The sequence below is a fragment of the Haliotis asinina genome, chromosome 7 (assembly GCF_037392515.1).
Source record: "Haliotis asinina isolate JCU_RB_2024 chromosome 7, JCU_Hal_asi_v2, whole genome shotgun sequence".
NCBI classification, from domain to species: domain Eukaryota; kingdom Metazoa; phylum Mollusca; class Gastropoda; order Lepetellida; family Haliotidae; genus Haliotis; species Haliotis asinina.
Window position 1 is genome coordinate 26117603 of NC_090286.1, and position 15171 is coordinate 26132773.

The following is a 15171-nucleotide window of genomic DNA, read 5'->3' on the forward strand; positions in this document are numbered from 1 at the left end:
CCAGACATTTTCAGATCCACCACAGTACCATTTCAGTCTCCAGTCAAACCATGCAAAAACTGGAACATTGAAAGACCGCCCACGCAGTAGCCGACCTCGGAAAACGACGCCACGTAAAGATCGTCACCTTGCGAGGTCATGACGCCACAACAGATTTGCCACTGCAGCAGATCCAGTCCAGCAGATCTTGCGAACTAAAGGAGCACGAGTGCATCCGCAGCTGGTCCGTAATCGTCTCCGTTCAGCTGGGCTCTTTGTCCGTCGTCCCCTCAAGGCTATACCGTTAACGCCGCGTTACGACGGACGCGTGCCCATCAAAGATGGCGTCTTGCTCAGTGGAAGGAAGTCGTTTTCAGTGACGAATCGCGTTTTTGTCTTAGGTTAGTGGTGGCAGCAGTCGTGTATGACGACGTCGAGGAGACCGTTTTGAACCAGACAACGTCACGGAGGGTCACCGTTACTGGGGTGTAAGTGTCATGGTTTGGGGGAGGGATCCACTGAGACGACAGAACTGATCTTATTGTGATAAACGGCACCCTTACAGCTCAGTGATATTGCCATCTGGTGATAACGCCAGTGGCCATACCCTTCCTTAGGCGACGCCTCTCAATGCACGTCCATATACAGCTCGCCTGACTCAAACTCTGCTGCAGCACAACAAAACGAGCGTGTTAGCATGGCCAGCCAGCCTAGACCTTGCCCCAGTCGGAGAGGCCAGGGACGTTCTCGGAAGAAACCTGGACCCTAACATCCAAACTGCCAGTGAGCTTGGCAATGCCCTTCAACTTCAATGGGTAAACATCACCCTTCATCAGGTTCGGTATCCCATCAGAAGCATGGGAAAACGTTGTGTGACGGTACAAGAAGCTGAGGGTCGACACCCGATACTAACCTCTTGGTGTTTGTGTTTGTGGATTTCACTGACCCATCCCTCTCGCCTTGTAGTGCATAGGCTTTCAATTTTGAACTGACGTCAAAACAGTTTGTTTCAGTTTTGTAATCGAAAAATGGTCAAAGTAAACTTTAAAAACGATCCCGTGATTCTTATCCTCATTTCTTTCTGTTTTGTTGCCTGTTTCATTGGGTGTTACTAAACTTTTGGTACTGGGTATTTGTACACGTTCCAGCACCTCTCCACTCGGATATATTGGTACATCATGCAGAACCGACACCTAAGAGGCAACGGAAAATCTTTTCCAGGCACTCAATAACGTTATGAAACGTTGTTGTTAATAAATCGTTGAAAGTGTCACACGAAAGACGAAATTTGTCATATTTCGATACTTTTTGTGGTGAGCAAAAATTAACGATTTTGAATTAATGGATTCTGTCATCAATCAGCACAATAAAATTGATTAAAAAAGCCCAACAAAAACACACACACATACAAAAAAACTCCAAAGACACAAGACTTAGGCGCTAGAATGTGGGAACATTCGCGTAAAGCAATACTGACTGGCAGATAAAGAATTTGAGAAATTTCCTCTGTGTCGAGCACATGTTCTATCGCCGGATATGCTATGATTAGCCCTAAGCTGGAAGGATGGTGGAAGACCGATTGCTTATAATTAATAACACTTTCTTGACAATATTTCTATCTGATTTCATGGAGTTCCTTCAAATCCGTTCAATCATCATAAAAGGACTTTTTAAACTATTTATGTCAAATTTCAGAAGGTTCAAACGTTTCTCATGTTGCATAACTGTAAACTGTTAAAACGTGAACCCTTCCAGATCCGGTTTGGAACTGATGATCAGGAACCCATTGTTGTTGTATGAGACGATTAATTGGATGGTACGACTCACTGACGTGGTAGACCGTATTTCTTTTCTTCAACGCATACTTACGACTGGTCGGTGAGGTAGCCTATTGGTTATGTGGTCGCCGAAGACCTGTGTTCGATTCTATACGTGGGTGCACGTTTCAAACATATTTCTGGTTTCCCCAGCCGTGATATTGTTGGAATATTGCCAAAAGCGGCGTAACACCATACTCACTCACATGCTTACAACATTCGTAGGACTACGATAGCATTGTTCAGCGGTGGCCTGACCGCCATCATATATCTCGATATTGTACGATGACCAACAAACAGCCAATGAGGTAACGAAAATATCGGACTGAGCCGTAGATACATCCAGAGTATAGTGGAGATTTACCGGGATGTATATCGTGGAGGTATTGAGGATAATTTGCATGACAAGACCTATAAGCATTATACGGGTGAATATACCCGTATATACTTTCACTTCTCATACCAAGGCCCTCTGGTTCGATTCTCATATCCACGAGGCCGATCATTACCAAAGGAAGCATAAAACCAGACCAACGTTAAAGTGTTATTTATGTATTAATTAAAAGGGAAAAGAAACGCTTCTTCTTCGAAGTCGACCTAAATGATGTATAGTAGCCTTGCTTCACATCTCGACATTTTAAGCCGACACTGTTGCAACTTCGAACATGTGAGTGAGTTAGTGAGTGAGTTGAGTGCATTAATCAATATTTTAACTTTATGGTCTGCGGTCTGTAAATAATAGAGTCTGTGTGAGCCAGTGATCAACAACATGACATGCCAACCAAGTCAGCGAGCACCCTGACCACACCGTTAGTTGCCATTTACGACAAGCATAGTCGCATTTTATAGTAAGCATGGGTTGCTGCAGGCCTATTCTACCCCGGGACCTTCACGTGTCACTTGGAACAAGATTCGATGGAGGTACTGATGGTCGATAGATAATTTCCTTGATATACTGCACACTAACCTGTTTTTTTTCTAACTTTGTAAGACTCAGCTTTTTTGTGATTAAAGCATAAATTTCTCAAACGCGTTATTAGCTTAATATTACCCTGAATCTGGGCGTACTTAGTGTTCAAACGTTTGCATCAACATTAAATGATGATGTACAATTGTTTGATAATATTTACATTTATGAATATTTGATTAGTATTTGTAGATGACCCTGGTGACTTCTATTGTTATGCAAATTATATAATTGTTCGACTGCATCACACATTGTGAACAATAGGTGGTAGCAAGGTCTGCAGATTCCTCCAAAATGAGAACACCGTTACATCGTTTCAAACATTTGCTGACTAATGTCCAATCTCAATACTTTTCACTTGTGTGACATATTTGTTTGGTTGTGGATACATGTATTTTTGAATTTGTGATACCTTTTATCTGATCCAACGACGAATCAAAGCATTTCGGACAGTTACATCAAAAAAAAAGAAGCGAACCTTATTACAACCATGTAATACTTCGGTCGAACTTTAGGTCGTTTGACGCTTTGAGTTGCCGTGGCCAGCATTTCTCGTGGCTAATCTTTCAACAAGCTAAGTGTTCGATTTTCTTAATGCTTGGCAGCAATTTAAAAAAAAAACTGCCTCACAGATTTTAGGGCATCGGGTCAAAAATACACTTTCTAAACATAGGCTCGACTGCCACTAAGCTTTCGGTATTGACGCGTCAACTCCAGACAACTCCAGTCAGAAAACTCTTGCTCGTTAAGTGACCGAGCAAACCACATTAGACTGGGGTCCAGTTTGTGGTGCTTGTCGAGACGCTTTCAAAGGTATGTAATTAGGTTGTGTCAGTGCTTGTAGACGGGATGATTAGTAAAGCACCCCGGGGACAAACTGATTCCCTGGATCTACTTGGATTAAATGAATATGTACATAAAAGTGACAGAACCCTTTCAATATTCACCAGAAATCTCTGTCAAAAGCTGAGACGATTGTATAACGAATAACGACCATACCAAGAAAACGTGTGTCTGTCCACCTTTTGCTGAGTGAGTGAGTTTAGGTTTACGCCGCAATGAGTAATCTTCCAGGGTTATGGCGGTGGTCTGTAAATAATCGAGTCTGGACAAGACAATCTAGTGATCAACAGCAGGAACATCGATCTACGCAGCTGTGTCAATCAAGCCTGCGAACTCGGGCCATTATTCTCGAAATGTTCGTAGTCCTAAGACTTCGTTGGTCGTAGCCAATGTGTTAAGAGTGGACTTACCACCCGATCCCGTTCGTCGCCTTTTACGACAAGCTTGTACTAAAGATAAATTCTAATAGGAAGTGAACGTGATATTGTCCCCGAGACTACCGTCCGTTCTTATAGCAATTTGACACTGTCCTCGAATGTGTCCATTACTTGCCATATGTCACTTGTCAAAGTATTAAAGATTCAATCGATTTAAAACTTGTATTCGACTATTGGCATAGTTAACATCCTGTATCGCCGGAAGTCCAAGACAGTTTTAATCATCTGCTCCTCGGGGCCTTTAAGTGATTTCTTCCTTGCTAAGCACTGATTGCCTCAGACATGTACTTTTTTCGGACCCTATCGATTTTCTTTTCCCGAGACGGAAATGATGGAATATACCTTCCGCGGATGCATCCCCTGACCAAATCACTGCTGATTCTTTAGCGGAGTCGTCACTGACTGGCCTTTGTTTGGTTGTGATTCTGCATGAAAACAAACGTGCACTTTACAATTCCATAAAAGCATTTTCCACGGATTCTAAATAGTGTCAGGAAAGTTGGGTAGTCCTATGGCAAAACGTTCATTCGTTGGCACTAAGTCTTCAGAAAACTAAGTAAAATCCCATGGATTTTCCCAATCTAGGTTTCATCGGACCATTTTAAGGGATTATTGACAACATAAATTATCCACACCATTTAGACTTGAGCCACCGGTCAGGAATATATCGACAAATGGGCGCTAGAAATATCCCTGAAGACCTTTCTTTTTAATTTGGTTCGATATCCTGGTTAATGCCAAATGTTTCTTCCTGCATCCAAGGTTTGGCATTTGGGGGTAGCCTAGTGGTTAAAGCGATCGTTCGTTATGCGAAGACCCGAGTTCGATTCCCTACATGGGGGAACATGTGTGATCCTATTTCTCGTGGCCCCTGCGTGATATCGCTGAAACATAACCATACTCACTCACCAAATACTGTCACATTTGTTTCTCTAATTACATAAGCACTGTTACAATGTGCAGACTGTCATATAGTTTATTGAGTGAGGGAGTGAGCTTACTTTTACGCCGCACTCACCAATATTCCAGCTATATGCCGGTGGTTTGTATGAAATCGAGTCTGGACCAGGCAATCCAGTGATCAACTCCATGAGTATCGATCTGCGCAACTGGGAATCGATGACATATGTCAACCAAGTCAGCGACCCCGTTAGTCGCCTCGTACGCCTCCACACCTTTTGTGGTAAGCATGGGTTGCTGAAGATCTATTGTATCCCGGATTTTCAAGGGTGCAGATAGTTTATATTTGGACAATTTGTGGTCTGGGATGTTGTGTCTTATATTCTCAAGTACTTCACTGATTCCTGCTGGCCAGCCTAGTTTGATTTGTTTGATTAGCTCTTGAATTTCAACGCCTTGCTCATTTGCAATCTGAAATTTCTTCACATACCCCTTAGAAAATGGCAGTGATGTTTTGATCATGTTCACGTGACAATCTAAAATTTTTCCTTTTCCTTCCAGCTTGTGTGGTACTGGAGCTCCCGATAATGCATCAGCCATTACAACTGCTTGTCTGGAATCCATTTATGTGGGAAATAATAAGATAATATTTCTGCAGCCTCAATAACAGCCTCTCAATTCTTGGCGGTGCATTCACCACCGGCTTGATGAAGATAAACTTCAAAGCCTTATGATCATTTTCTACAAGTGACGTCAATAGACATGTTGGTGGAATTTCCCCGCTGCATAAGCTACTGACTAGAGTTCAGATCTGGAAGCAAAGGCAATTGGAGAGTCATTTTGCATGAAGGTGGCCCCTAAGCCACACTTGTACGCATCACAGGAAATCGTGACTTCGAATTCTTGTTCTGGATTGAACAACTTCAATACTGGGGCACTGGTCAACAATACTTTTATTTTCTGAAATTCCTGTTTATATTTGTCATTCCGCACAAGTGCAACTTTGTCTTTCAACAAACTTCTGAGGACTGCAGTTTCTATTGACAAATTCTGTATGTACTTGCCTACGTATGTCACCATTCCAAGGAATCTCTGTAATTCTCCTTTTGAACTAGCTATGGCTGTCCATTTCCTGAATGCCTGTGATCCTTGCAGGATCAATTCTTTGACCTTCACCACTGAATATGACACCCAAGCACTTCACTTCAATCATAACGTTTGTGCATTTGTGCTTGTTGAGTTTTAGGGTTTTTTTGTTTCTGATGACCTGTAATACTCTGAGTTAATTCGGCTTGTTTCTGTATGAATTGATATGTAATCCACGTAAACCTCACCACCTTCACAAGCCTTGAACCTGTTTGATAGCTCTCTGATAGACCTGTGTGCACATGTTCAGTCCAAATGCTAATCGATGGAAACAGTAATTACCAAATTGTGTGCTAAATATCGTTAACCTAGCACTTTCATCATCCAAGTTTAGTTGTATCGAGACAGATCCTTGCATCACCCGATGGTTCTCTGCAATCACCATGGAACGTATCCAACCAGTTGCCGCCTCAGCCTTTGATATTACACTATTAGATTCCATTCGTTCTCTTTCTTTTCTTTTTCTTGTAAAACAAAGAGTGTCCTCCTTGGAGGATTCTGCACTGGTTCATAATTGTCCTTGAGTTCAAGCTTCACTGGTTTCTCATTTATGCCAGGATGAATCAAACACCTTGTGATATTGATCATACAGTCTTATCAGTCACCGGACTGTCCTGATCTTGATTAATACGCTGGACAAGATTAAACAACAAACACTCCTACAACAGAGAAATTCACCACTTGTGATTGAGTTTGAAAGTGAACTGGTAATTTTACTTTTACTTAATTTTACTTAGGTTCAGCTAGAGGTATTTGTCAGTGCTGCAAATATGGTAGGGAAGAGTACTGACATTTTTGTTAGGTTCAGCAAGAGGTATTTTTCACTGCTGCAAATGTGGTAGGGAAGAGTACTGATATTTTTGTTAGGTTCAGCTAGAGGCATTTGTCACTGCTGCAAATATGGTAGGGAAGAGTACTGACATTTTTGTTAGGTTCAGCTAGAGGCATTTGTCACTGCTGTAAATGTGGTAGGGAAAAGTACTGACTCTTTTCTCTTTCATTTCATCTCATTTGGTTGCCCTTTGTTGGCTCATTTTTATGTTCATACCTTTGTTCTCTTCATTTGGTTTGAATGTGCTTGTTTACCTTTCTTGTGTGTTGCATGCGCCACATTTGTTTCAGTATTCATGCCTTTTAGTTTTCTACACACACATTCATGTCATTTGCACACTGTTTTCACGTTTGTGTGGACACGATCTTGTGTTATGAGTAATGTTTCTTTAAGCTGGACACTGGCAATGTCCTCTATCACCTGATCACAAATGTTATCTTCCATTTTATCTCAAAATTTACATTTGCCCGCTTGAGTTCTCAATTCTTGCAAGAAAGTGTTAAAATTCTTATCACCCTGCCTTGTCTGACGAAAAATGTCTCTTTCATAAGTTTTTTTTATTTGAACACGAAATGTTGTTCAAACATCTGTAATAATCCATTCAGCTTGGAATGTTCTGGAACAGTAAAGTTACTGTACACCCGTCTGCCTTCTGTCAGCGCGAGAAGTGTCGCCTGCTGAACGACATCACTATTGGCGGCACAACCTGTCTCGGTCGTGTACAGTTCAAACTCTTGTTTAAATTTCCGACATGCTGTTGCTATCTCTAGACTAGTATCAAGTGGTTTGGGTGCTGGAAGGCCTTGCATTGTGTTAAATTACCTCTTGCTTCTGACACCATGTGTTATTTGTTGATACGTCTTATTTGACTATGAATTTACACGAAATAGTCTTCAGTGCCAGACGTGTTTATTTTACCACCGTTTGTTTCAAGCTCCCTGATTGGCTGTTATGTTGCCAGTACTCGGTCTAACAGATATATCATTCATGTAACTGATGCCAGACTGTATTAAAGCTCTCGTGACAAATCGCTTCTATAAAAACGCATACATGTACTAACATAACGTGCCCAGACGTGAACCACAATCCTTAATGCTGAAGAAAGGACAGAAGGTATCGCTTACGTTTATGCAATCTCAGAAACCTTCAGTTCTGTCAAAACATTTTTCAACGTTGAGTACCACTTACTCACATACATAAACATATGGAAAAAACCTCATTCCCTGATCCCTGGGACGTTTTTGTTTTTATAAATTGGTGACCAAAGATATACTTCCATCTCTATCTTCAGAGGTTAAGGACAATTTGAGTGGGTCAGTGAGTTTTACGCCGCACTGAGATGTATTCCAGCTATATGCAAGCAGTATGTAAATAATCAAGTCTTTACAGACAACCCAGTGATTTACAGCATGAGCGACTGGGATACGATGACACGCCTGTATCTTATGTTTTAATAACAAGTAGGCAGACCTGACCACATGATCCCGTGAGACGCCTCTAATAACAAGTATGGGTTGCTGAAGATCGCCTTTTGACGGGTGAACCAGGTGGGGTAGGAAACGCTCACAGTTTCACCATCTGGTATCACAGTTTGATAGGGGTGGCGGTGGGGTGTAGCCCAGTGGTTAAGGTGCTAGTGTTCGTTCATCTCGCTGAAGGCCCGGATTCGATTCCCCGTATGGGTACAACGTGTGATGCCCATTTCTGGTCTCCCCCGCCGTGATTTTTCTGGATTACTACTGAAGGCGACGTCTCTAAACTAAACTCACTCCTTAATGGTATTGTAATGGTGAGAAGACTAAAAGTAACATGCAAGAGTAAACTGGTCACGTGGTCATGTTGGAATACAGCTCTTGGATATTTGATTTGTACGCCACTACAGATCACGGCTTGTTCTGGAGCACCTTTGGAATGCACGTTTTTGATGAGGAATACTTAAACTGACATCCATGTAGTGCTTGGTTGAATAAAATCAACATCAAGGAGGAAAGACAATGCTCTTGATGAGTGCGTCACAGAAAGCATATTGCTTCCATATGAATGATTAAACTAACTGAAAAAGCTTCTGTGGAAAGGTAATGGTGTGTAAATACATGTCAGAATAGGGTTATTAGATTAGGATTAAGTCTTGCAATTTTCCTCAATAAAAAATTAATAGTCTAATAAAGGATGACGATAACAATCCGAAGTTGGTTTCTCATTTGTTTTCCAGACGTCCCAGATACTTGCAAGACTGCTCGATGTTGTGTGCGTTTTAAGTGCACACAATGATACAACATGCACTGAGTACCCATGCAAATAATTCAGACAAGGTTCTATTACTTAAGGCCATACATTCAGAAAATGTTTTGTACACCCCGTTTACTCATCTTTTCGCAAACACCTGCTATAATCACCATGATGCGACCGGTGATTCATAAACACACACGTAATTGTAGGGAAATGTACAATGGCTTGAGGTTCTGTTATTATGTCTTATGTTTTAATAAACATATTTGAGTGTTAATGAGTTGGTTTAGGTTTGCGCATGCTTTAGAAATATTCCGTCAATATATAACTACGGGGGACACGAGAAATGGGCTACACACAGTATATCAACGAGGGGAATCGAACCCAGTTCTTCGGTGTGACAAGCTTTTACCACTTGGCGATGCGCTTTAGAAATGATCTACAGCAGCCCATGCTTGTAAGAGGTGATTAACAGGATCGGGTGGTCACATTTCATCGCATCCTACTTAGGTAGAACGATGCCCATGATCATTGGATTGTCTGGCCCAGACTCGATTATTTACAGACAACCGCCACATAGCTGGAATACTGTTGAGCGCGGCTATAACAACAACCAACCAACCATACTGATATTCGGATCCAGACGGAGGGTGAAGTGTGTACTCCCCATCCCCCTTTATCAATAGGGAGCACCCCCCAACCCCTTCTCAAAAAGCTGTAACCGTTCCTGAAAATCATATCATATCATATAATCATATCATCGTATCATAATAATGTCATCCTATATGTTTACTCATGTAATAATGTAAACCTACAACAGCAATGTTTGACTCGAGTTCCCAGCGTCCTTTCCAATCATCTTCAAACACTAGCACAGACGGTGTAATATTCATCATATTGATATCTCATTTCACTAAATCTAAACTCATGTCAGTCAGCACACATAAGTGGTGTCTTCGATCACTTCAAACCAAATGCGAATATTGAAGTCATGTTCCTCTTTTTGACTGGTCCTCGCTTGGCGATACATGGTTCTCTGGCATCAATCAATGCTGCCAATTTCGTCAGTAGCGCAGTGTGTCAGAGTCTGATCTATTTATATCCTAATGTCTAGATATTCAGGAATTTGCACTCCTCGTCCTATCGACCTGCACATTGCATAGAGCGGCATATGACTGGTTTAATGAATAGTCAAAGTGGTAAATTTATACAACATCCGAGAGAGGCAAATACGAGTGAGTGCTATTAGCAGGAAGTCAGCGCCAATCCTCACCGGCAGCCTTTGGTGTACTTGAATACCAACGAGCTATCACCAGTTGTTTGAATAGTTTAATGGAAGCTTTCTACCCAGTTTCTCCAAGTTAGGGTACATTTGTAGAGATATTTGCGCCTACCGTTCTGTCAGAATCTGTAGTATTACGAGGCAATGACATTGGTGTTCTTGAATTCCAGTAGTCACCAGTTGTTAGGATAGTCTAATGGTATGGTTTCTTTTCAGTTAATGCAAATTTGTCGTGGTATTTCCTTCTTCCAGACTCTGTGGCTATACAAGATACATTCATGATCAGTTGCATCATTGTAAGCTCTCTCTCATACACATTATCTCTCACATTATTGTCTCAAATAACAGACATTTGCCCAAGAGCACATGTCTTCACGACGGATATACGACACCGTTGATAGGATGGATTATTGAGCTATATAAATACCCGTATAATATTACTGATACCTTCATTTCACTTGCTTAAAGAGTATGTAAAAAGCTACTTCTGGGTTATGCTTTATTCAATGCCTAAATATTCTGTTTTAAAAGGGCAGCATGCTGCAGTGCTTTGGGGACGGACAACAGTAGAATAACGAATTATCAAACATTCAGCCCTCTCCCCTTAGCTATTGCTCTGCATTATCAAAGAAGATGGTCATTCCCTTTAATACACAAACTAACAGACACTAAAGTCATATATTGCTTGCTCTGTAAGTTCTCTATGAAAGATTCAACCGGCAATAATAACATATGTTATTCAGTCCCTCCTAAAGCAGAAATATTGATAAACCGATACTCTCCCTTGATTACGTGAATCTTAAACAGTATCTGATTGACCCGGCTGGGTTTTAAATCCATTTGGTCCTCGCTGTTAAGCTATTGGTTTTGAGAGATTTTCTTCGTGTATTGATCGGTTTAAATTATTCGCCATATGGGGCGTTGTAAATTTGCACACCAAACTAGATTACAAACTGTTTGTAGGTCGTAACGGTATTCTAATCAATACCAGTTCTCACGATTCTGTCTTTCTTACGAATGGTCTATTTAAGCCTGATTTCCTGTCACAATATTTATGGGGCAGTGTGGTGGCCAATGGGTTAAAGCGTTCACTCCCCAAGCCGAAGACCGGGGATCCATTCCCCACTTGGGTACAATGTGTGAAGCCGATTTCTAGTGTCCCCCGCCGTGATATTGCTGTAATATTGTTAAAAGCGGCGTAAAAACAAACATTGGCTCATCGAAAAATTGTCAAGCAGTAGAAATCATTCTTAAAAGCTCAGATGTATCATCATAAAAACGTTGTCTGATATGTGAAAACTCCACACATTCAAGTCAAAATATGACTGATACTATAGACTATAACTGGTCTATGGCACGGGGTGCATTGATGTTGATCTCCTTTCAACAAATACAAATCGGTAGCGTTTGAACTGACAACATAGAATAATCTCTGTTATTTTCAGAAAGTTAGGGATGGATATATGCTGCATGAATACAATGGTCGCCGCGAATGTTTGAGGAAACGAGTGGACTGAACGAATCTGTGGGCTTTACAAGTCTGTTTCCACTTAGTATGTAACTGGTACTAGATTCTTCCCGTGACTGACAAAATGGCAATCTAGTTGCTTATTTTTTCTTTCTTTATTCAAAGGCTGCTGTAATATAGTGGTAAAGTGTAAAGGTAACAGACGATGTTTCCCATGACGAAAATAGTCAAAAAGGTAACTACTGACCAATCATAAGATTCAGTCTGTAGCGACAGGGCCACAGGAGAATATTCCATCTTGACTATGGGCTGAGAATAATTTAGACAATTTTAGTGTAGACTGCGTATTGGAGACACACTGTACTTTCACTGGAAATGTTTCTCATTTCTTTGATCACAGTGTGATTATTCAGGTGTGAAAAAGGGAATGTATGAGAACTTTCATGTGTTGTGAAGTGTTTACATCAAACTAACTTTTCAAAAATAAATAGAGAAATGAATGCACTTGTACGTCTCTGAACCTATATATTTGTATTGCAAACCAAAAACAAAACAAAACGTTAGACACAAGGCGGTATCATGGCAGGTTCTCATGTGCGATGAACATTGTTTGATTTTTTCTTTGCATGAATGATCTGGTCGAGCCAGGTGTAATAGACGGTGATATAAATTCCTCGGCTTCGAAATACGACATTTTGCGTTGAGAGCCCCAGATCTGACGATACATTGTTCATAAAGGATACTAACTAAAATAACTTCAAACAACTTGGGGATTCGGGATAATTTGTCTGGACAGTCTTCTTTAAACTATTTTGTTTTCAGTCCCAAAGATCAAACATTTATTTTCAGAATGATAGCAAGACACTACCAAACAGCATAACAACGACATGGTATTGTCTGCTTTTCGCTTATAAAAATAGACGAAAACGTTTGATTTTTTACATTTTCAATAAATAATCAGTTTCTTTTTTATAGATTGGAGTAATCAACATCAGAGGGACTCAGAAAAAATCATGAGTGTCGGCGCAGTGAAAGGTTGATATACCAACAAAGGATTTTCCAGAAACCTCGCGTCACAAATTGGCTTGAATTTGAATGTGACATTATATGAGTGAAACATGGCTTGAGGGTGTTATTAATTTAGGAAAGGCAATGGTGCATAAATGAATACTTCAAGCGGCTGTCACAACGATGTCAAAGTGACCTTTGTTCACTCGTGTCTCGACTAAATACACAGGGTGCACAAATATCCGTGTGACTTGAGCTCGGACGACACTTTGCTCCGTCCAAAAACATACGTGACTATCTTTCCATACCTCAGTGTGATTTAAGTTGGAAAACGTCTTGAACGAAGACTGTAATTCGGACATGTTCTGACATTTGAATCTTCAGCTTCTCTTTGAATTGTTTGTTCATGTAAGGTTTGTCTTAAAGGTATATTTTGGAAAAAAATGAAATTCATGTTCAAAATATTTCTGCTGAAAAAAGTCACCCAGGCCAAACCCCTTAGGCACAAAAAACTCAACCATAGTTCATTTAAACATCCTTTATGGTTAGACCTTTGCCATAAGACTGGAATGCTGCTAAGTGCGGCGTTCAGCAAAAAACAAACATTAAATCACTCAATAACCCATAATAATACCTACAGTACTGGGGATTAAACCAATTACTGCAGGAAGACTGACACGTTCCTCTTACAGATAATGCTACCCGTTTTGGGACAGGAACCATATACTCATTATCTAAAACACATTTGATAGCCTCTAAAATTCTGCATATCATAACCTATTATTAGCTATTTTTTGAGTATCTGTATCTAATGCCAATTTAGTGTCATTACTCAAATTACCATCATGTTATGTGGATTAAAGATTAACAGCCCCACTTTATAACAACCTAATGCAATTGTACGGATGTTGTTTAGCGAACCAGTAAGAACACCTATAATTGATTCAAAATTGCCAAAAATGGGGAATTCTGATCGTACAAACAGCAGTATTGTGTGACAGATGTCCTAATTTCTCAGGTTTGCTCAGGATATTTGTCAGAATGTCTGAATTACTAAAATGTAGGTGAGCGAGTGAGCAATATTCTGGCTATATGGCGAGGACTGAATTTTAGGCCTTTTCAACAGTCATATGTGTATGTGTTTGTGCATCTGACAAATATATCACAAAGCATTGCTTCTGCCACTTTAATCAGTATCATTAAACCCATCTGGATCTTAACCCCATAAATTACTACAATACAATTGATCACTGGATTGTCTGGTTAAGGCTTGATTACGTACAGACCGCCGCCATATCAGTGGAAGACTGCTAATGGTCGTGTACTCATTTTATTCCAAACACGTATGCTCAAGAGAGAAAGATTTCACTATACGGCCAACAATACTATTACATGTATTTGTGATTTATACTTAAATCACTCAGCTCATCATCTCTGCATTTCCACTGCTTGTCTCCCTTACTCTCCATTAGGGCAAAACATTTAAATGATGGGCATTAAAATAAAACCATTCATTAGTGCCCTATGCTATTTAATGGCAAGGGTTGGTGGAGTAGCCTAGTGGTTAAAGCGTCCGCTCTTCACGCCGAAGATCCAGGTTCAATTCCCCACATGGATGCAATGTGTGAAGCATATTTCTGGTGTCCTCCGCAGCGATATTGATGGAATATTGCTTAAAGCGGCATAAAACTAAGCTCACTCACACGCTCTCTCTAAGCGTTAACTCAGACTTTTGCTTTCTTTAATCTTCACCTTTCGTTGAGAGCATGACAGATGACAAATAGTGCATGCGAGAATAGATCTCTATATATATACATTTGTCATCACAAATATTTATGAGCGCCGTTGGCATCAATGGGAGGCGACATGTCCTATTATTCTTCCATGAGAATATATCAATCTTCAGACATAGTATATGGTACCCTTGGGAAACCTACACTGATGTTACCACTTTATAAACATTGACAGTTATGCGTGTTATTGTATCAGTTAATATCTCTCATGAATTGACGATTATGACTGGGTGCAGTCCGGACCACACAATTACCAACCGTTTATGTGCATATAGGTATTTCATAATGGCGTTCTAAAGGCTCTGGAATATACACCAAACTAATAAATACTAGTATGTATTTAGTCATGAGATGCCGCATGTTTATATGCAAGGATTTAGTTTATTTTTCCCTCGAGAGAAACACATTTGTCTCAACTTAAAGTGTTATGCTTCACTAAGTATTATTCTATCATAAAGGCCGCGATATGA